The sequence below is a fragment of the Heterocephalus glaber genome, unplaced genomic scaffold (assembly GCF_053883595.1).
Source record: "Heterocephalus glaber isolate CG9 unplaced genomic scaffold, H.glaber_assembly_v1.0 deba00000331, whole genome shotgun sequence".
Classification (NCBI taxonomy): domain Eukaryota; kingdom Metazoa; phylum Chordata; class Mammalia; order Rodentia; family Bathyergidae; genus Heterocephalus; species Heterocephalus glaber.
The window spans coordinates 31,290,575-31,314,792 of NW_028258142.1; the positions used below are offsets into that span (position 1 = coordinate 31,290,575).

Below are 24,218 nucleotides of genomic sequence, written 5' to 3' on the forward strand. Positions count from 1 at the left end.
TGAACTGAATTAGACCCATGCTCCCAAACTGGTAAGTTTTCAACATTCAAATATAAGTCTTTTTTTTATTTCAAAAAAGGTTTTAGTTCTCATACATCAGTGCTAAGCAACCTTCTTTTTCTTCTTGGCAGGAGAGTTAATTTAGGAAAGATTAGCCTGTTTGCTACTTTTTTTTCACCAAGCAAACTAAAAATGGCTTTATTGAATCTCAAAGGGAGAAAAATGTGCGTGCATGCAATTTATATTACATACTTTACTGAATAGAAGAATGTCAATAAGAAAATTGACTCAGCTTTCAGTTACTAAAAGACTAATAACTATCTACATTTAAGAAGTTCAGCAGAGAACAGTATTTTAACATTACACATGCAATTGGCCTGTACTTTAAAATTCACCAAATGTGTTTATATGTATTATCTTGTTTATTTCTCAGAAAATACTTTATGAACTGGTTGTCATTAACACCCCATTTTGAGGAGAAAAACTGGTATCTGAGAGGTGAAGAGATTTGCCCAAGTTTACCCAAGTTTAAGTGCAGAGCTGAACTAAAGTTGTTTCATTTTATTTGATGCAATATTTACTGAATGTACTAGTCAGGATACCTTTGGCAGAAAGCAAAAAAACCAAAAACAATACTAGAATAACATTTATTTAAATAGCAGATACATATAATTTCTTTGTGTTATTGTTTAGACCTAAAATGTCTCTCACCTGTGGAAGGTGACTGAGCTATGTGGGGTACCATATTTATCAGTGAATTCAGCCATTGATGAGTTTAATAGTTAAAGTCACTATTAGCAGTGCAGGTAGCACATCTGAGGCTGTGAGGCCCACTATCCCTCCATCCACCTAAATTTGAGCAATACTCCAAGGACCAATCCTTCTACTCCCATTGTCCTAAGAGACACAGAAATAACAAAGACCAGGAAATCTCTAAAGCTCCAGCTCAGAGCATATGCATGTTAGATCCTGTAGCTTGACCTACAGTAACATTTTCCCCACTCGAATTTCATTAACAGTTCATACATAGGGACTGCATTTCATGCATGTGATTAAACCCGAGTGAACTGTGGGTGAGCCAGGCATACTGGATGCCCTGAAATGACTCAACACCCTGTCAATCATTTCTGTCAATCATATCCAGAGAGATCCAGTGAGAACCACCATGGACAGGGTGTACATTTTAAAATCTGAAAGCCTGATTTATCTTCTCTTCCTATTCTCCTATGATCCTGGTACCACTATTCTCATTCATGCCACCTTTTTGTTTCTGCTGGCATGAGCCCACACTCCCTGAGCACACCTTCCTGTTAACTTTGATAACTGTAGTTTCTTTTTATTTTACCATAGGATGAGTCTTGCAATTTTTTTGCTCCATGTACACAAGAATTCGGGGTTAATCTCTCAGGCTCATCACATGGTGGTATCATTGGGAGGTGGGGCCTGCTTGGAAGAGAGTTATTGGGTGCAGGTGGCCTGGAAGAATGTATTCTTGTCCCTGGCTCCTCTCCTCTCTGCTTCCTGGCTATGATGAGCTGATCACCTTTTTCTCCACCACGCCCCTCTGCCATCCTGTTTCTGCCTTAGAGCCAGCTGACCATGGACTGCACCTGTGAGCCAAAATAAACCTCTCCTCCTTTAAGTTGTGAGTATGCAGTATTGTGTTTCAGTGGTGAGAAAGTGACTAAGACACTTTGCATTCTAAGAAATCTAGAGGGAGTTAGCTCTGGTCTGGGAACAACAGCTCCACAAAGCCATCAAGAGTTTGGATAGAAAGAACCTATCCTGCTCTTCCTCAGGGATGTCTGCTTTTGGCCTCTAAACTTATGGCCTCTAAACTTGAGAGAGCTTGGAACCACAAAACAATGTGTCAATACTTTCTGTTATAACAAGAAAACAGCCCCAGAAACCCCCTTTTCATCTCATTGAGTCATGAAGCTCAACTCTAGCTACCGGAAAGCTGGAAAAAGACCTAGCAAGAAGTATGGGATTGCTATGTCTGTGCTGACCAGTTATGAGTCATCCCCTGGGGTTGGTGGATGGGTCTACCTTCAGTGAGGTCAGAGGGCTTTCACTATGTGACTGAGAAAACCAGGGCTCTGTTAGCAGACATGTTAGGTAAACGATGATGACCCAATAAAGGATGCAGCCAGCCTGAATTTGGGGGTTCCAGGTGGGACCTCCTGGAGTAACTCCAAAGGAGAATACCGGGCAAGTTCATTGAGCTGGGTCTTTTAAGGATAAAGCAGGGGGCTAGTGGAATAGGGCTTAGACTGAAGCTAAAGAGGGTCATGAGAGTGGGGTTTAGAATGGCTGAGTACGTGGCTATAGCAGTGGGCACCGTGACCTAGTAGGTGAGGCAGGTATGCCACGTCCTAGCAGAGTAGGCATTGTTCCCAGGGTTCAGGCTGCCAGGAATCAGTCATTCCAGGAACTCAGCTGGGGAGCGTGGCAGGTGGGGGTCAGAGATTGTATCACTCAAGATGTTCTCCCCCGCCCCTTTTTTCCCTCTTAATCCTGTTTCTCTGCCACCTCCAGGCTGTTACATGGTCTGTTTTGCTTATATTGTGTACTTGAGCCCCACTAGAAGGGAACTCTGTGTTTGCTCACGAAGCCCTGAAACATACACCAAGTGCCTAGTAAATGCCGCCACATAAATGGTGGGGAAATACTTAAATTGGGTCTTGAAGTTGATGCAGAGCAAGTGGCCAAGGTGGAATTTTCCTCATTGGCAAGCTGTGCTGCTTTGGCTATTGGACACATCATTCTTCTGTCCCCGAGTACCCTCAGGACCCCAGCACTGCAGCCACAAGGTTGGTGCTTCAGATGGGGAGCACCTGGGAGAGTTCCAGGTGCTGAGTTCCTCAGCAGGAGCCGGCAGAACTAACAAGACCCAGAAGGAAAATATAACCTAAGAGCAGCAAGGCTCTTAAATTAAGCTAAAGTACTGGCTCTCTGCATCCCCCAAGGCTGTCCCTTAGGGCCTCATTAAAACACAGCTGGCAGAAAGAGAAAGAGTCCACTCTGGACTCTATCACCAAGGATAAAAAGAGGCTCATAGCAGGTCACAGCCCTGCTGGGCACTCCTGCAGAGAAAAAGTGTGTCTGGAAGTAAAACTGTGAGACATAATAAAGGAGACTAACTATTCCTCTCTCCCTTTCCCATAATTCTGTATCTCTTTTAGGTTTTGCCCCACTTTTAGTTTTCATTTATTGGTTAAAACCCAATTTTAATAAATCTGATAGGACATCAGATTTGCTTCATAAAATTCAAGTAGATTTTCATGAAAATCTATGGTCACCATGCACCAAAACAGTGTTTGTAGAAACTCCTTCTCTCCCCTCCACTCCCAAAGCCCCAGCCACCTTTTCTCCCCCATCCCTGAAACCGACCCTGTCATGAGAAATGAAAGCAGCTCTCCTATGCATGAACCTGGAATCTTCTTGCCTCATTCTAGCAGCTGCCCTCTGAGAGAGGCAACTGGGATTTGTTAAGCAGGTACTAGAGGCTGTAGGAAGAAAATGTGGTTCCATGGAAAACTGTGTTATCTAGGCTCCGAAGGACACGCTGGTGTATCCGATTCTGAGCTAGCAGATAGCAATGGAAAAAAACTCCATCTTCAGACATGCAAATTCATCCCTGCCTGGTGGAAGTTTCACAGACTTTCCTCCAGCTTGGGAAGATGGTAGCTCCGCCTCCACAAGTGCATTCATTGCAACATTCCTTCCCTTCTATAAATTTGTGCTTTAAAAATCTCTCCTTTGAAATGCTTATGACATCTGGTTCCCTCATTGATTCATGAATCAATAAAATCTTTGACTCATATTCATTTTATATCTTTATGATGGTCATGATTTTAGCTTCTTAAAATTGTTTTAACACGTACACATTCTCTCATTCAGTATGTACCCACTTCAATACACTTGCATACATGTGTACACTATAGCTATGTGCTTTGGGAACTCAGTACAAATGGAGGAGTTAAGATTCTACCCTAATCTTCAAGGGAGGTGGTGGCTTACCAGGCAGAGGGGGTGAGGAGCAGGTATTCTAGAAGGAGGAAGCAGCAGCCGGTGTGGTGGAGACCAAAAAAGGTTTCAATGGAAGAAGGCAGTGGCATCTAGGCTGGGGCTGAGGGGAGCTGGGAGCTGAATCACAGGGGCCCTGTGGGGAAAAAGCATTTAATGTTAGCTTCTAAACCATGCAAGAGCACTGGAACTTTTGAAAATAAAAAAAGATTTTAAAAAGGTTTTTTTAAAAAAAGAACTCTTAAAAATATATAATCTGATAAGAGTGGCTAGATTCTTAGGATGAGAGGAAGCAAAAAAATGGGGAGCTTTGGTGGGTGGTCAGATTCTTCCCTGTGAACTAGAGAACAAAGGCAGAAGATGAGAGAAAGAAAGGGAGAGAGGGAGAAGAAGCAAGAGGAAGAAGAGAAGTAAAGACAGAAGCAAGATGAGAGGCTGGTGGGCTTTGGGTTCCATGTTTCCTTTAACAGAGGCTAAGTGGGTCTATGTGGACTGCCTCCTGTTACACTATATTTTCTCAGTGTTTTAAGGCTCACTAGAAATAGTCACAATTTTCATTCCATTCTGAAACCTGAGGAGAGTAGCAATTTACATTTACAAATAAGAAAACTGAGTTTTGGGGAGGTTCTGTGGCTGAAGGAAGAGAATGGTTAGAAACCACCATGGTGGCCATTTTTGTTTGCTAATGTTGTTAAAAAAACCCACAAAAACCCGAAGGTGGGTAATTTATAAAGAAAAGAGGTTTATTAAACTCACCATTTTGGAGGCTAAATGTCCAAGATCCTGTAGTTCCATTGGTTGGCCTCTTATGAGGGCTCCAGGGCAGATGGCACACCATAATGAGAACATGTGCAGGAGAGATTACATGGTGAGACAGGAAGCCATAGGGATTGAAAGACCAGGCTTGCTTTTTGTAACAATCTGCTCTCTTGAGAACTAACCAGGGTTGCATAACAACTACATTAATTCCTTCTGAGAGTGACACCTCCAATGACCTAACCACCTTCCACTAGGCCACACACCTCTTAACCAGCACCTACCAGAGCAACACTGAGGACTAAGCTTCTAACACTTGAACCTTTAGGAGGGATACTTGAACCGTCGGGGGGACACATTCAAGTCATATCCAAACCATAGCACTGGCTCAGATGAGCAATGACTCAGTTCTGACCAAAACAGGGATTAGATGGAAGGGAAGAGTCATTCAGGAGGGAGAGTTGCCAAGAATGGAAAAACTCTTAGCAAGCAAGGGAAAAGGAGAAGGTTTTGGAGGTGGTGGGGGTTGGATTCCCTCAGGGAGCTTTTCTCCAAAGGAACTTGGGAACTTCTGTTTGGGTTGAGACAGGTCAGGAAACCTTTAACACCTGCAACCCAGGCTTTGTGGAGGCCAAACTATTCATAATAATAATGATAACAAGAATAGTAGTTGCCCAGGCAGTTCACAGCAACCTTAGCTGATGAAAATTATTATCTCTTTTTATAGATGAGAAAACTATGATCAGAAAGATTAAATAATTCAACCATAAGTAAACAGTTATGAAATTATGGAACTGAAAATTGAAGTGAAAAGCTTTTGTTTTGTGGTTTGTTTTATCCAGGCTGGACTTGAACTCCTAGACTCAGGCGATCTTCTTGCCTCAGTCTCCTGAGTAGCAGGGACTATGGGCTGAGCCACTCATCCATTTGAAACTAAAGACCTTTTTATTTCAAATCTCATGTTCTTTCTGTAGGACTACATCTGTTCTCTACTGTGTACTCGTCAGTTTTATAATCTCACAAATCTGCTTAATTATGTTTCAATCACTGCAGCAGCTATGTGTAAGAACCTTTTGTTTTTCCAGAGAAGAGCAGAAATTGGTGTTCCTAATTTCAATAATTAACTCTCAGTGTATTCATTTTCTATTGCCACTGAAAAATTACTTTGAATTTAACAGCTTAAAACATCACAAATCTATCATTTCCCAGGTTTTGTAGGTCAGAAGTACAACAGGCTCAATAGGGTCCTCTAGCCCACTCACCTATCACAGGGACCTAAATGTGCAATACACGGATGGTTTTGTATTAGAAACAATGTCTGAACTGTCTTGAATCACAGCCTTGGCAACATGATTGTTACTGATCCTAGGACAGCAGTGGAGGAAATCTAGTCACCTCTTTGGGCTTTCAGAAGGCAGCATAGACCAGAAAAACAATTAGACTGGGAATCAGGAGATTCTGGCTTTAATTCTGTCTCTGCCATCAGTCAGCCACATAGCCTTCAACAAGGCAATTCTTTTCTGGGCCTTACTTTTCTGCATCATTGGAGAAATAACAGCGTTGGAGAGGTGATCTATTAGGTCTACATCTGAACCAGGTTAAAATACAAAGGACCTGCATTCTACGTATAATCACTTCTCATCTCTTAATGTGATACCTAACATTTGCATGGCTCTAGCTTTTAATAATATTTTCATTTTTATTCTCCCAAGCAAAACTCCCAATAAACTTGAGAATGAACAACCTCATGGAACAGATGCTGAGATGGAGAGACTGAGTAAAGCTAAAAGAGAACTGGGAAACTCCCACCAAAACAGCTAAATTTAAAGAACTGACAAATACTGACAAAGATGTAGAGCACCTGGAATTCTTATTCATTGTCTCTGGAAATGTAAGTTGGGTTACCAACTTAAAAAAAACACAAAAAATCCCCTGCTGTGCCTTATCCCTAAAGCTATGACTGAACAACAGAATTTACTGCTTATTTAGAAATGAGTGCCTATGGCCACAGAAAGACTTGTTACAAGAATATATATAACAATTTTATTTATAACTGCCCAAACTAGAAACAAGCCCAATTGCTCAATAGAAGTAAGGATAAATAAATGTTGGTATATGTATTCAAGGAAATACTACACAGCAATAATACTAAATGAACTAGTGCTACATACAATTAATATAGGTAATTCTCACAGATCTAATACTAGGCAAACACCACCAAGACTATAAACTACTGCTCCTATTTTTGGACAACTTGGCAAGCCGATCTGTACGATAGAAATTTGAACAGTGGTCACTTCTCAAGAGTGAAGATTGACAAAAAGCAAGTGGAAGGAAGCATTCTGGACTACTGGAAATTTTTGTGTCTTGATTTGAGTATTTGGTTAAATGGTTCAATATATATTTATTAAGCCATGTATTTAAGAGTTCTGCTGTGTTGTACTATAATAATACCTTTATTTTAAAAAACAGGAATGAGAAATCTCCTCAAAAAAGGAGAGAGACAGAAAAAGAAAAGGAAAAAAAATGAAGAGAGCTGGGATTAGAATGTGCTGCTTTTTTTTTTTTTATCCTATATCAACCACTGGCTGTGCTGTAACTTACCATACATGTATTGGTACTGACTTAATTTCCCAGTCTGCGCTGAATTTTGAATTTACCTTTCTTTCCTATATAGTTAGGGCTTAACATCAGTGAATTATGTAGTAGGTTTACATAACAGAGAGCTATTGTAAATTAAACCACATCAAAATTACAACTCAGCCATGATTTTAAAGAACCCCCATGATGAAATATTATGCAGAGAATAATCTTTTTTATAGGAAACAATTATCCTTTAACTTTCTTCTTTCTTTCTTTCTTTCATTTTTCATAAATATTGTCTTTAAAATAAATATGTTTGGCTTAAAATGAAGAACATCCTTTATATTGGAAAAAGGGACTGTATCATTGGAGAATGGAGGGAAAGGGATCATTGAGATCCATGTGAGGAAATGAACATGGTCAGGGAAAAAGCGTGCAGAAAGATGGCTGGGAGTGGTACATCATAAACACCAGGTAAGCTCTTTTGCAGAATCATACTTAGGATCACAATATTCTGCTCAATTTGGCTGACACTATTTCTTTTAAAAGACAGTTTCCAAAAGAATTTTCTTATTGAGGCAATTTTTTATAAGATTTGGATGGCTAAGACAGGTGTAGGAATTTAGCTTGACCTGAATGCAGCCACCTTAGGCCACAATCACCAAAATTGGTCCTGAGTAACCCTGGTTTGTTTTTCCCACATAGTTTCCCAACATACTATAAATAGACAAAACCATTAAAGTGGTTTGTGGGGCGTTAGAACCAGATCCTGGCATCATCAGTGCCAAGAATGTGCCTGACATCATTGACATTAGCTTGAGATAAACCAGGTACACTTTGCCTTAGATGAAAGTTCTTTTTGTCCTGGCCACTGTATACGTGCCTCCCTCTAATCCACCTGTCTAACCACCAGCCAAGACACACTTGTGTTTAAAAGTCCCCAGTAAATTCCATTTTGGGCAATTCTGGATAAGTCTGCCTCTTTCTTTGACCTCGTAGAAACTTGTGGCCAATTCTCATACACTGGGACTGGATTTCGCTGGAACAAGGAACTAAAGGAATGCTCCTAGGCACTCTGTATCCAAATTAGTACTTGAAGGGAAGAAGGAAGAGGAAAAAAGATAATTCCCTCCTTGTGGTTTAGAAAAAGGAAAGATTCTAAGTGGGTGGAGATGAAGACAAAGTTAATAGTTCTTCTGAAATGTGGGAGGGAAAATGGAACTGGAAGCGGAGAGGTGCCCTTTGTTTGTACTCATGGGCACCTTCCCCTCAGGTAGTTCAGAAAAGTAGACAGCAGGAAGAGGTAGGCAACTGGCAACAGGAACAGGAAAGATAAAACAGGGTGGTGAGTGGAGCCTGAGGAAGACAGAGGCTCCATAATGAGTAAGCCGCATCTGCGGGTAGAGTTAGGGCTTGAATCGGTTGGTGAAGGGTAAGTGAAAGACAACTGGGAAAAGTTCCAGTACATGCTGTAGGACTTGGTCACTGTCTAAGTTGTTGTAAAACACCCCTCTGTGGGCCATCTGCATCCAACCAAGATGCACTAGGATACCCAGACCCCTTTCACAAGGCTCTGATGTAAAGCCCACCTTGTGAAACTCTGCTTCAAAAACTACCTTTCTGTCCATAATATTACTGCTTTTAACATTGAAATTAATTTATACACATAGTCATTATTTTAAAAATAAAATACAGCTGGGAATGGTGGTGCATGCATGTAATCCTGGTCCTTGGGAGGCTGAGGCAGGAGGATCACCATGAGTGCAAGGCCAACCTGGGCTACATAGTGAGTTCAAGACCAAACTAAACTACACAGTAAGATCTCAAAAATCAATCAATCAATAAATAATAAGAAGAAATAGAATACAAAGAAAAAACCTAAGTCTTTTGTCTCTTTTCCACAGATACTAACATTATTGCCAGTTTTTTTAACCTTCTTGAAATAGTCTATATACCTGTGTTCTCTTTTTTGTTTAAAGGAAAGCAAATCTACTCAATATAGCTTGGAAACCATTCTATACAGCACATGTAAATAGGCCTTATTCTCTCTCATAAAGCTGTTACATGAAAATAACATAATTTAATTGAACTAGTTCCTTATTAGTTGTTTCTAGTCATTTACCATTTCACAGAGTGTTGTATGAAAAACTATTTACACAGTGTATCTTCATACTTATGCATATTTCTATAACTATATTCTTAAAATTGAAATTTCTGGGTCAATGAGTTTGTTAAAATGCAGAATGGGTTTAATTAAATTTTATTACTTTTTACATTTAAAAAATGTCTTTATCTTGATTTTATGAAGATTCTTGCTGGGGCTGTAGCTCAGTGGCAGATCACCTACCTACCTAGTGTATGTGAGGTCCTCAGTTCAAGCCCCAGTACTGAAATAAAAAAAGGATTCTTTTAACTGTAGTTGTTTTTAGTGTTCAGAAACATGATTACAATTACAATAACCCTAGTAATGGCAAACATCACAAGCCACAATCCTTCTGTATACACCATGACTAGGTGGACTGTGCCCAGGAATGGAATAGGGTCCCTGGCTCGAAAGTTGCTATTGTGTACAATTTGGGTCAAGCCATTTTACTTTTGGGCCTCAATTCCTCAATATACTGTGTAAATAACTAACCTCTCACAGTCCTTGGAAAATATATTAATATCCTGAATGTAGGTAAGAGATCAGTTCATAATTCAAGCTTTACAGTGTAAACAATAACCAGAAGACAAAAGCAAAGAGTTGGACAGAGCACTCAGTCCTTCCCAGTTGTGCTGTGCAGTCTATGGCCTCCTCTTCTGGTGAGAAGGGGCAGAACACTGCTGACACTCACAGCTCAGCTGTCCCTCACCTCTCTCTCCGCTCACTCACCAATGACCCCAGAACCCTCACTCTTAGTGTCTGAGCCTGGTCAGCGAGCCCATAGACAATGTCCACCTGCCGACAGGTCCACCTTGGATGGCAACCTTGATGGGGGGGACTCTTTCCCCCAGCCTAGACAATAGCGGGCCAGAGAGTCCCCCTACATGGCCTCAGTGGGGTAATCACCGCAGTCCTCAGAGCTGGGGCTGTCTGACCTGGGCATGGAAGAAGAAAATGAAAACACCAGCAGAAATGAGGAGAAAGTCTCCATTTCTTATTTGGGATAAAGTCCCCAAAATGGTCTAGTGCCAGGATGCCCACCTGATCTCCATCTCCAAGTTCATCTCGCAGGTCACTGAGGACTACAACTGACCCACCACATCCAGTTTCACCAGACAGCTGTGCACCTGCAGGAGCACCATCATGCTGTGAGAAGAGGCTCTGTGCTAAGACAGAACAGCCCCAGAGAAAGTGAAAGGATCTGCAAGAGCAACATAGAATTCTGGCCAATGCCACGTACCAAATGAAAACTATGCACAAGTTCTTGATAAGTTTGGGAGTAATTTTTTCAGTCGAGACAACCTTGATTTTGGCACTGCTTTTTTTCTTATTAATGTATAACTTAATTATTGTTCACTAAACACACACATATACAAAAATTAAAAGTATTCAAAGAAAAACAATCCAAGGAAAAAAACTATAATAATATTCAAATATAATAGAACTCAACCAAAGCAAAACTGAAAAGTACTTAAACATTTTTCCATATAATTTAAAAACAAATCTCAAGCATTAACAAGACATCAGAAGATGTGATTTGTTTTAGAAAGATTTTCAAAACTAATATTGGACAAATAGTGGTCTGGAGAAAAAATTCTAATTAACTAGTAGATGCCACATAGGCCAATTTTTTTAATTTAAATTTCAATACAGTCATGTGACACATAATGGAAATATAATCTGAGAAATATGATATTAGGCAATTTCATCCATGTCTATTGCAAAGTATCACACAGAGTGCCAACTTCTAAGTGCAAACTGAAAAGGTATATGTCAATCATCTGTGATGGCCCCTTGATACCATCCAAATACGCAGTTAAACACAAGTTACATGAGGCTACCACTGGCATAGCAGCACACTGTTACAGTAAACTCTTTTATATAAGTAGGATTATGCTCTAAAGGATGAAAAGCACAGCATTTTATGATAAGTACCTGAAACAGTAACAGTCACTTATCACGCTATCGAGTACTGTGTACTATACATACTTGTATGTGCTTCTTCTGGAAACAAAGCCTTCTCTCCTTTGATCTCAGTGACTCTTCCTTCCCAACCCACTGATGAGCTCCAGCCTAGTCTCTATCTACATCTCTTCCTATAGTTTTAAACACAATCTATATATGGATTCTTTCCAGATTCCAGCCTGTAACCTGATCTCTCCCCTTCCCCTCCTGCGGCCCCTACCCTTTTGAAACTTTTCTTTGTATTTCAAATTATCCACTATTCATTTTAATCATTTTAATCCTTAATTACGCTTTCAGTTTCTCACACTAGAGAAACTATTCGGTATTTACACATGTGTGTCCTATTTATTTCACTTAAGAGTACAGACTCAATATGCATTCATTTAGCTATAAATGTCTCTAGTTTCTCATTCTTTATGGCTGAGTAGTACTCCACTTTATAAAAGAACCACATCTTCTTTATCCAGTCTCCAGTTGATGGGCCCTTGGGTTGTTTCCAAGCTTTAGCTATTACAAACTGTGTCACTATAAACATGGATGCACATATATCACTGTGGTATGATTCTTTTAATTCTTTTGGGAAGATACCCAGCAAGGGGATAGCTGGGTCAAATGGAACCTTTAAGCTTAGTTCTTTGAGGTATCTCCATACCGATTTCCACAGTGGTTGCACCAGTCTGCACTCCCACCAACAATGGAGAAGGGTTCCTTTCTCCCCACAACCCCGCCAGCATTTGTTATTGGATGATTTCTTTATAATAGCCATTCTTTCTGGGGTGAGGTAGAGTCTCAGTGTTGTTTTCACCTGCATCTCTAGAATAACTAGTGATGTTGAACATTTTTTCATATATTTATTTGCTGCTTTTACTTCTTTGTCTGAGAAATGTCTGTTCATTTCAGATGCCCGTTTTTTAATTGGGTCTTTGAATTTGGGGGGGTCTGATTTTTTTTCAGTTCTTTATATATTCTAGATAGTAGTTCTTTGTCTAAGGTGCAGCTGCTGAAAATTTTTTCCCACATTGTACGTTGTCTCTTAGCTCTATTGGTGGTTTCTCTTGCAGTGCAGAAGTTTTTTAATAAGATAAGATCCCAGTTGTTGATTCTTTGTGCTAGTTCCCGTGCTACTGAGGTTTGTTCATAAAGTCTTTTCCTATGCCAAAGTCTTCAAGAGTTCTACCTAACTTATCTTCCAGCAAATTTAATGTTTCTGTCTTAATATTTAGATATTTAATCCACTTTGATTGTTGTTTAGTGCATGGTGATAGGTATGGGTCTAGTTTTAATCACTGGCAGGTTGAAATCCAGTTTTTCCAACACCATTTATTAAATAGGCAATCTTTCCTCCAATGAGGATGCTTGGCTCCTTTGTCAAAGATGAGGTGGCTGAGTATATCTGTAGTTATTTCTGCATTTTTCTAATCTATTCCACTGATCCTCAGGTCTGTTTATTTGCCAGTACCATGCTGTTTTTATCACAGTAACTTTGTAGTATGGTTTCAAGTTGGGGATTGTAATACCCCCAGCCATGTCTCTGTTGCCTAGAATTTCTTTTGCTATTCTAGGTCTCTTGTGGTTTCAAATGAATTTTTGGATTGTTTTCTCTAGTTCAGTGAAATATATTGATGAAATTTCAATCGGCATTGCATTATTTAAATGTATATAGTAGTTTTGGAAGTATGGCCATTTTCACTATATTGATTTTTCCTACTCAGAAACAAGGGATGTCTTTCCATTTTCTTATTTCCTCCTCGATCTCCTTTTTCAGAGTGCTATAGTTTTCAAGTGTAGAGATCTTTTGCTTCCTTTGTTAGATTGATTCCTAGATACTTCAATTTTTTTTGGATGCTATTGTAAAAGGAATGGTTTCCCGAATTTCTTGCTATTTGTGTATAAAAAGGCTATTGTTTTTTGAGTGTTGACCTTATATCCAGCTACTCTACTGAATCTGTCAATTAAATCTAGAAGTCTTTTGGAAGAGTATTTTGGGTCTTCTATGTAAAGTATCATATCATCAGCAAATAATGAGAGTTTAACTTTTTCCATTCCTATCTTTATTCCTTTTATTTCTTTCTCTTTTCTAATTGCTGTGGCTAATGTTTCCAGAACAATATTGAACAGGAGTGGTGATAGTGGGCAGCCTTGTCTTGTTCGTGATTTTAGCATGAAAGTTTTTAGTTTTTGACCAATTAGTATGATGTTGGCTGTTGGTTTTTCATAGATAGCCTTAATCAAATTGAGATAAAGACCTTCTATTCCAATTTTCTGTAGGGTTTTTATCATGAATGGATGTTGGATTTTGTCCAGTGCTTTTTCTGCATCTATTGAGATGATCATATGGTTTTTTCCTTGACTCTGTTGATACAGTGTATTACATTTATTGATTTACAAATGTTGAACCATCCTTGCATCCCTGGGATAAATCTGACTTGGTCAGGGTGTATGATCTTCTTGATGACCCTCTGTATTCTGTTTGTCAGTATCTTGTTGAGGTTTTTGCATCTATGTTCATTAGGGAGATTGGCCTGTAGTTCTCTTTTTGGGTTGTGTCTTTCCCTGGTTTTGGAATCAAAGTAATACTTGTTTCCAGGAATGAATTTGGAAGTTTCACTTCCCTTTCAATTTCCTGATGAGTTTAAAGATTAATGGAGATATTTCTTCTTTAAATGTCTTGTAGAATTCAGCAGTGAAGCCATCAGGACCTGGGCTTTTCTTTGTTGGTAAATTTTTTATTACATTTTTCAATTTCACTCATTGTAATTGGGGTGTTTAGAATTTCTATACCTTCTTCATTTAATTTTGGCAATTCATATGTATCTAGGAATCTGTCCATTTCTTCTGTGTTTTCCATTTTATTAGAGTACAGGTTCTCGAAGTAGGTATTGATGATGCTCTGGATTTCTGCTGGGTCTGTTGTTACTTCACCTTTTTCTTTCTTAATTGCATGAATTTGGGCCTTTTCTTTCCTTTTTTTTGATAAGGTTGGCTAAGGGTTTATCGATTTTGTTTATTCTTTTGAACAACCAACTCTTTGATTCATTGACTTTTTTTGTATTGTTCTCTTAGTCTCCATTGCATTTATTTCTGCTCTTATCTTTATAATTTTCTCTCTTGTATGAGCTTTGGGTTTGTTATGTTCATCTTTTTTTAGGTGCTCGAGGTTCTGCATTATGTTATTTATTTGAGTTCTCTGTTTTCCTAATATGGGCATTCAGTTATGAATTTCCTGCATGGAACTGCTTTCATTGCATCCCATAGATTCCTGTATGTTGTACTGGCATTATCATTTACTTGTAGAAACTGTCTAATTTCTTCTTTAATTTCCTCTGTGACTCATTGGTTGTTTAGGAGGGTGTTGTTTAATTTCCATGTGTTTGTGGGAGTTGTGCGGTTTCTTATGTCATTGATCTCCAATGTTAGTGCACTATGGTCTGATAATATACAGGGGGTAACTTCAATTCTTTTACATTTACTTAGACATGTCCTATGAGCTAGCATGTGGTCGACTTTGGAGAATGATCCATGTGGAGCTGAAAAGAATGTGCATTCTGATTTTGTGGGGTGGAACACTCTGTAAGCATCTATTAAATACATTTGTTCAGTAGCTTGGTCCAGTTCTAGAATTTCCTTGTTAACTTTTTGTCTAGATGATCTGTCTATTTGTGATAATGGGGTATTGAGTTTCCCCACTAAAATGGTATTCGTGCTTATTTGGTTTTTCATGTCCAGTAATATTTGTTTTGTATAGTTGGGAACATTCATATTTGGTGGATATATATTTATGATTGTCATCTCTTCCTCTTGGACTGTTCCCTTCACAAGGATGTAGTGAACATCTTTGTGTCTCTTAGGTTTGGTTTGAATTCTACTTTGTCTGCAAATAAAATTGCTACCCCTGCTTTTTTCTGGGTTCCTATGGCATGGAGAACAGTTTTCCATCCTTTTACTTTCAGTCTATGTATTTCTTTTTGAGTTAGGTGTGTTTCTTGTATACAGCATATTGCTGGATTTTGCTTCTTAATCCATTCTGTCAGTGTATTTCTTTTGATTGGTGAATTGAGGCCATTAACATTGAGAGTTATAATTGATAGATATTGACTCATCCTTGTCACGATATTTTACTATTGTTGGCTCTTTTATTTCTTATTTTTCTTCCCCCTTTCCCTTTAGTTTCTTACCTTGCCTGGTGGTTTCATGTTTTTGGCCCTCGTGGAGTTGTCAACTTCATTGTCTTTTTTGAGGATATTGCTTAGAATTGTTTGGCGCACTGGTTTGGTGCTCATGAAATTTCTCAGGTGTTCTTTGTCGTGGAAGTATCTAATTTCCCCATCAATTTTGAAAGACAATTTTGCAGGATACAACATTCTAGGTTGTAAATTATTTTCTTTTAGGGCTTGAAATACTTCACTCCAGGCTCTCCTTGATTTGAGGGTTTGTGTTGAGAAGACTGGTGTGATTCTGATAGGCTTTCCTTTGTAGGTGATTTGCCTCTTTTCTCTAACTGCCTGTAGGATTTTGTTCTTCTGTTGGGTTTCTGGGATCTTGACTACTATATGTCTAGGTGTAGATTTTTTTTTGATCCTGGCTAGTTGGAATTCTATATGCCTCACTTATCTGTATGTCCACTTCTCCACCTCTGTCTGGGAAGTTTTCTACTATTACTTCTGTGAAGCTTTTTTGTCAATTGTGCTTTCTCCTGTTTTTTTGTGGACTACTATTAGTCTTATGTTATTCTTCTTTGCATCATCTAGCAGCTTCTGGATTGATTTCTCATGGTCCCTTACTATTTTTAAGAAATCTCTGTTTTCATGGTCCTTAACCGGAGTGCTATCTTCTATATCTGATATTTTATCTTCAGATTCCCTTAATCTGCTATGTATGCTTTCAATGGAGTTTTTAATCTCCTGAATATCTGCTTGAATCTGTTTCATGGATTCCATTTCTTTCTTATGTTGGGCAATCATGGTTTCCACTTCTTTCTTATATGGGCATTAATGGCTTCCAGCATGTTTCTGAGTTCATCTTTTTTTTTTTAATCTATTTCTGTTCTAGAGCCTCTAATCATGTCTGTCACTCTGTTCACCATCACTCTAGTTATCTGAGAGATTGTTTCTGCTTTGAATTTTTCTAGAGCCTCATTCATCTGTTTTGTTACTTCCTGTGCTATCAGTTCAGGGTGTCCAGGTGGTTGATTATCAGACTTTTCCACCTCGTTTCCCCCAGAATTTGCTTTTTGTGGGGGTGGAAGCCTGAGTTTGTGCCTTGCTTAAACGTCTTCTCAGTTTTGTTTTTGGTGTTGCCCTTGGTTTAGTTCCTGGGTTGATACTTTGAAGTTGCTTATTGTAAGTATCTTTGTTGATATATTTAGAACACTTATGGAATGATTGCTTCTCAGAGGTGTCTCCCAGGTATAGCTGGTCTTTAGGTTTTGAATCTTGAATAGCTCTGAGGCTATCTCATTTTCATTACACCAAGAAGGACAACTAATTAGATCAATGACAACACCTTAGCCCAAGTGATACAGTCAGCAACACAATAGCATCAAGTACCTTTTAGAAAATGATAGTTTGTGGTGGTTATTAACCTACCACTTTCAACTGTATGAATTAAATAAAGATCAAGAACTAATCCAACATATGTTTATAGTGAATAAACTCTTCAATATAGCAATTTATCCTTCAGGATGGGGAGTTAGAAGGAGTTGGGAAGGGAGTAATAGGTAGATAGAGGGATAGGGGAAGGTTAGCAGTGAGGCCAGAGGGCACAGGCAAGAGAAGGAGAGAGAAGAAAAGAAAAATAAAGAAGAAATACAAATTAGGGCCAGAACAGGAACACAAAAGAAGATGAAGAAGAATGTGGAACAGCAAGGGAGTGAGGGAGAGAGAAAGAGAGAAAGAAAAGAGAAAAAGAAAGAGAAAAATAAAAATTTTTAAAGAGTAGAAAAAGAAGAGAAAGAATCAAAAATAAACAAAAAAGGTGGTAATTTTTAAAATAACAAATAAAAAATAAAAATGAAGGGCCTCCTTCAGGGTAAGTCTCTGCTGTCACAATAAACAACATGGGCAGCAGTGTGCAGTTATAAGTCAATGAGTCTCAGTATGCCAGTCACAGACCAGTGAGATTCAGGCAGATTTCTGGCTGAAAGTCCCAAGTTGAGCTCCCTGTCCTCCTGCAGGGTTAAACCCTGCAAGATTCTATTACAGGTTCCCGCTGCCTTTCTCCTGAAGATAGTCCAGGTTCAAATGGGAGGTGATGATCCCTCCAACTTACCAAGTAGGGTGGTCTGGTGTGCCTTTATTGCAGAGATTCAATTCATTTTTCCACTGGGCTTCAGTTTTCATCAGGGAGCCTGAGAGAGGCCCTCTCTCTGTTGTTCACTTCTGCAGCTCAGGACAATGGCCTTTATGTCTACCTGTGCCTCTGTAGTGTGGAACTAGGTAGCTGCACAGCCAAGAGGCCAAAGGCGGGGTTGGGGGTGGGAGTGGACGGGGCCTGTTGTTGCAGGTGCCCTGGCAGCTAAGCTGGTAGCTGGTGGGGCTGCCCGGGGAGAGGGAGGTCTCACAGTCTTCTGCATACAAGTGGACAGGGCAAGCCAGATAGAGCAGGGTGTCTTGGCACTGCTTTTGTCACGTTTTCTACTCTTACACAGGAACTTTCCTCACTGCTGACAAATCTACTCCAGGATCTGAGCCACAATGTAACCTTCTCCATGGGTTCTTTGTTAAAAGGAGAGCTAGAGGGAGTCAAAGGAGATCTCAAGAAGCTGTTTGACAAAGCCTGGAAAGATTATAAGACCTTCTGGACAGCTGTACCACCACCCCCAGCACCGAGGAACAGAACTGCTCCCAGTGGAGGTGAGCTTCCCGGGCATACCCCCCCGCCCCAAAGCACTCAGGAGGTGAGCCTTGAGGGCACCCGCAGCAAACATCCCTACCCCCCACCTCCCACCCATTGAAATGAGAAGACATGTAAACAAGGCTCAAAACCAGACTTCCAAATCACCTAAAGCAACTCCAAAGGGAAACGAGATGGAACAATCTGATACATAACCACCTGGACTACCTGAACAGGCAACAAAAGAGGATCTGGAAAAAATTAAATCAGAAATAATTTCTCACATAATAGCAAAGATTGTGCCCAAAGTGCAAGAAATGATTAACAAATCTAGAGAGGATACAGATAAAAAAATAGAGGAGCTGAGGAACATGATGGAATCCCAACACAGGCAATAAATGGAATCCATAAAACAGTTGCAAACAGATTTCCAGGAGATTAAAAACTCCATTGAAAGTTTACACAGCAGAATGAGCAATGTGGTACAGAATTTCAGATATAGAAGACAGGATTGTGGTTAAGGACCATGAAAACAGAGATTTCTTAAAAATAGTAAGGGACCATGAGAAATCAATCCAGCAGCTGCTAGAAGATGCAAAGAAGAATAACATAAGACTGATTGGAGTCAATGAAGAAACAGGAGACAGTGGAGATGACATAAAAAAGCTATTCACAGAAGTGATTGCAGAAAGCTTCCCAAGCAGGGGAAAAGAACTTGACATACAGTTAAGTGAGGCATGTAGGACTCCAACTAGCCTTGATCAAAAAAAATCTACACATAGACGTATAATAGTTAAGATTCCAGAAACCCAACAGAAGAACAAAATTCTACACGTAGTTAGAGAAAAGAAACAAATCACAAACAAAGGGAAGCCCATCAGAGTCACAGCAGACTCTTCAATACAAACACTCAAGGCAACAAGAGCTTGGAGTGGCATATTTCAAGCCCTAAAAGAAAACAGCCTCAAACCCAGATTGATGTACCCTGCAAAACTATCTTTCAAAATTGATGGAGAAATATACTTTCATGACAAAGAGCACCTTAGGAACTTCATGAATACCAAACCAGCACTCCAAAATCTTTTAGACAATATCCTAGGAAAAGACAATGAGGATCACAGCCCTAGGAAGCAAAGCAGAATGAATCCATCAAGGAGGACAAGAAATTAAATGCAAAGGGGGAGAATCCAACAAAATGAAAAACTCATGAAAATGATAAGTCAATATGTATCAGTTATAAGCATCAATGCTAATGGTCTCAATTCACCAATCAAAAGAAATAGATTGCCAGAATTGGTCAAGAAGCAAGATCTAACAATATGCTGCATACAAGAAACACACTTAATTGAAAGAGAAACTCATAGACTGAAAGTTAAAGGGTGGAAAACAATACTCTATGTGACAGGAACCCAAAAAAACCAGGAGTAGCTATCCTTTTTGCAGGTCAAGTGGATCTCAAACCCACACTGATTAAGAGAGACAAAGGACATTATATCCTTGTAGAGGGAACAATCCAAGAGGAAGAGATGACTATCATAAACATATATCCACCAAACACTAGTGCACCCAACTATACAAAACAAATACTAACAGACATAAAAAATCAAATAAGCATTAATACAATAGTACTGGGGCACCTCAATACTCCACTGTCACAAACAGATAGATCAACTAGAGAAAAAATAAGTAATGGAATACTAGAACTCAATCAAACTCTTGAACAAATGAACTTAACAGATGTTTACAGAGTCTTTCACCCCACAAAATCAGAATACACATTCTTTTCAGCTGCACATGGGTCATTCTCCAAAATAGACCACATACTCACTCATAGAACATGTTTAAGTAAGTGCAAAGGAATTGAAGTTATCCCCTGTGTATTATCAGACCATACTGTGATGAAATTGGAGATCCATAGCAAAAGAAACTCAAAAAATTTCATAAACATGTGGAAATTGAACAACACACTTCTGAATGACCAATGGGTCACAGAGGAAATTAAAGAAGAAATCAGACAGTTCCTTCAGTACAACATATCAGAATCTGTGGGACACAATGAAAGCAGTCTTATGAGGGAAATTCATAGCAGTGAATACGAATATTAGGAAAACAGAACGAGCCCAATTAAACAACCTGATGCTGAACCTCAAGCTTCTAGAAAAAGAAGAGCAGGACAAACCCAAAGCTCATACAAGGGAGGAAATTATGAAGATCAGAGGAGAAATCAATGCAATGGAGACTAAGAGAATGATACAAAAAAATCAATGAAGCCAAGAGTTGGTTCTTCGAAAGAATCAACAAAATTGACAAACCCTTAGCCAACCTTGTCAGAAAAAGGAAAGAAAAGGCCCAAATCCATGCAATTAGGAATGAAAAGGGTGAAATTACAACAGACCCAGCAGAAATCCAGAGGATCATCAATACCTACTTCCAGAACCTATACACCAATAAGATGGAAAACACAGAAGAAATGGACAGATTCCTAGATACATATGAATTACCAAAGGTGAACGAAGACCTAAAAATTCTAAACAACCCAATATCAACCAATGAAATTGAAAACGTAATAAAAAATTTATCAACTATGAAAAGCCCGGGCCCTGATGGGTTCACTGCTGAATTCTACAAGACATTTAGGGAGGAACTGCTGCCACTACTGTTTAAACTCTTCAGTGAAATTGAAAGGGAAGCAATAATCCCAAATTCATTCCTGAAAGCAAGCATCACCTTGATCCCCAAAGCAGAGAAAGACCCAACCGAAAAAAAGAACTATAGGCTAATCTCACTAATGAACATAGATGCAAAAATCCTTAATAAGATACTGCCGAATATAATGCAGAAGATCATCAAGAAAATCATACACCCTGATCAATGGGATTCATCCCAGGGATGCAAGGATGTTTCAACATACTCAAATAAAACAATGTAATACACTATATCAATAGAGCCAAGGACAAAAACCATATGATTATCTCCATAGACACAGAAAAAGCATTTGACAAAATCCAACATGCATTTATGATAAAAACCCTACAAAACATTGGAATAGATGGTCTCTACCTCAAACTGATAGACACCATCTATGAAAAACCAACAGCCAATATCATACTAAATGGTCCAAAACTGAAATCCTTCACACTAAAATCAGGAACAAGACAAGGATGTCCACTATCACCACTCTTGTGCAATATAGTTCTGGAAACATTAGCAATAGCAATTAGACAAGAGAAAGAAATAAAAGGAATAAAGATAGAAAATGAAGAAGTCAAATTGTCATTATTTGCAGATGACATGATACTCTATATAGAAGACCCCAAGAACTCCAGCAAAAGTCTTCTAGACTTAATAACCAAATTCAGTCAAGTAGCTGGTTACAAGGTCAACACACAAAAATCAATAGCTTTCCTCTACACCAATGACAGACTCACTGAGAGAGAAATAGGGCAAATAATTCCTTCCACAATAGCATCCAAAAATCTGAAATACCTAGGAATCATCCTAATGAAAGAAATCAAAGAACTCTTCTCGGAAAACTATGGCACTCTGAAAAGAGAGATTGAAGATGATATCAGAAAATGGACAGACATCCCCTGCTCCTGGCTAGGAAGGATTAATATAGTGAAAATGTCCATACTTCCAAAACTGTTATATAGAATTAATGCTATTCCTATTGAGATCCCAGCAGCATACTTCATGGACTTTGAGAAAACAATCCAAAAATTCATTTGGAACAAGAAGTGACCCAGAATAGCAAAAGCAATTCTAGGTAACAGAGACATGGCAGGGGGTATCACAATCCCCAACCTGAAACTCTACTACAAAGCTACTGTTATAAAAACAGCATGGTACTGGCAAAGAAACAGACTTGAGGACCAGTGGAACAGATTAGAAGATGCAGAAACAATGCCAGACACACTCAGCCATCTCATATTCGATAAAGGAGCCAAACACCCTCACTGGAGGAAAGATAGCCTCTTTAATAAATGATGCTGGAAAAATTGGGCTTCAACTTGCCAAAGATTAAAACTAGACCTATATCTCTCACCATGCACTAAACTAAAATACAAATGGATTAAAGATCTAAATATTAAAATAGAAACTCTGAACCAGTTGGAACAGAGGTTAGGTAGAACCCTTGAAGACATCAGTGTAGGAAAAGATTTTATGAACAAAACCTCAGTTGCCCGTGAACTAGCACAAACAATCAACAAGTGGGATCTCTTCTTATTAAAAGGCTTCTGCACAGCAAGAGAAACCACCAGCAGTGTGAAGAGACAACCCACAATGTGGGAAAAAATCTTCACCTGCTCTTCCTCAGACAAAGGTCTACTATCTCGAATCTATAAAGAACTTAAAAAGATCAGACCTCCCAAATGTAAAGACCCAATCCGAAAATGGGCATCTGAAATGAACAGACATTTCTCAGACAAAGAAGTAGAAATAGCAAATAAATACATGAAAAAATGTTCAACATCACTGGTCATTCGAGAGATGCAAACAAAAACAAAGCTGAGATTCCACTTCACTCCAGAAAGAATGGCTGCTATCATGAAATCAAGCAATAAAAAATGCTGGCGGGGCTGTGGGGAAAGAGGAGCCCTGCTCCAGTGCTGGTGGGAGTGTAGACTGGTGCAACCACTGTGGAAATCAGTATGGAGATACCTCAAAGAACTAGGACTGGAAGTCCCATTTGACCCTGCTATTCCACTGCTGGGGATCTTCCCCAAAGAATTAAAAGAATCATACCACAGTGATATATGTGCACTCATGTTCATAGCAGCACAGTTTGTGATAGCTAAAACTTGGAAACAGCCCAAATGCCCATCAACTGGAGACTGGATAAAGAAAATGTGGTTTTTTAATAAAATGGAGTACTACTCAGCCATAAAAAATGAGAAATTAGAGACATTTATAGCTAAGTGGATGCACATTGAGGCAATACTCTTAAGTGAAATAAATAGGACACACATGTGTAAATACCGAATAGTTTCTCTGGTGTGAGAAACTGAAAGTGTAAATAAGGACTAAATGTATTAATAGGTCATGTGAAATAGGAAGAAAAGGGGCAACGGGGAAGGAAGTGGGAGGGCTAGGGGAAAGGATAGAAGGGAATGGGATTAATATGAGAAAATGGAAAAATAGGAACAAAATCTTTGTAAATAGGGAGGAATGGAGGGGTTGAAGGGAGGGCTGGGTAAGGGTGAAAAATAAGAACCAAAAGAGATTATGTAAAGGTGCAAATTTCAAATGATGAATGTCATTATATTGTATATCTAAAATGTACCAATGATTAGAATGAATAATTGATAATTCAAAATAGGAAGAAAAGGTCGAAAGGGTAAGGGTAGTGGGAGGGGCAGGGGAAAGGAAAGAAGGGAAAGGAAATATGATGAGGAATGGAAAAAATGGAAATAAAGTCTTTGTAAATAGGGAAGGGTGGAGGGGGTGAAGGGAGGGCTAGGAATGGGGAGAAAATAAGAACCAAGATGCATTATGTAAAGGTACAATTCCCAATGGGTAATGTAATTGTGTTGTATACCTACAATGTACCAATAAAAGAATTTAATAAAAAAAAAGAACCAAGGTACATCATGTACAGCTACAAGCACCCAATGATAAATGTAAACGTATTGCATACCTAAAATGTACCAATAATAGACTTATTAAAAATGATGTCTTGAAAACAGTCGATAACTTGAAACAATGTATTGAAAAACTGGCTGCCTGCTTATGTAACATAAAATAGATTCAGGATGAAGAGAAGCAACAGCTAACTGCACTCTGTGACTCAATAAAATCCTCTCTTCAGCTTGATGAGGATGAAGATTCCCATAGCCAGGAGGAAGATATAGCATGGATCAGCTCCAGGGCTATAAGGAATACAGCAGTGAAAAGTAGTGGCATCTGCTAA

The 24,218-nt window shown here is 39.0% G+C and overlaps 1 pseudogene; it reads left to right on the forward strand.

Moving 5' to 3' along the window:
- Window positions 1–1,932: 1,932 nt before the first annotated feature.
- On the forward strand, window positions 1,933–24,218 carry LOC101724697 (arf-GAP with SH3 domain, ANK repeat and PH domain-containing protein 1-like; annotated as a pseudogene).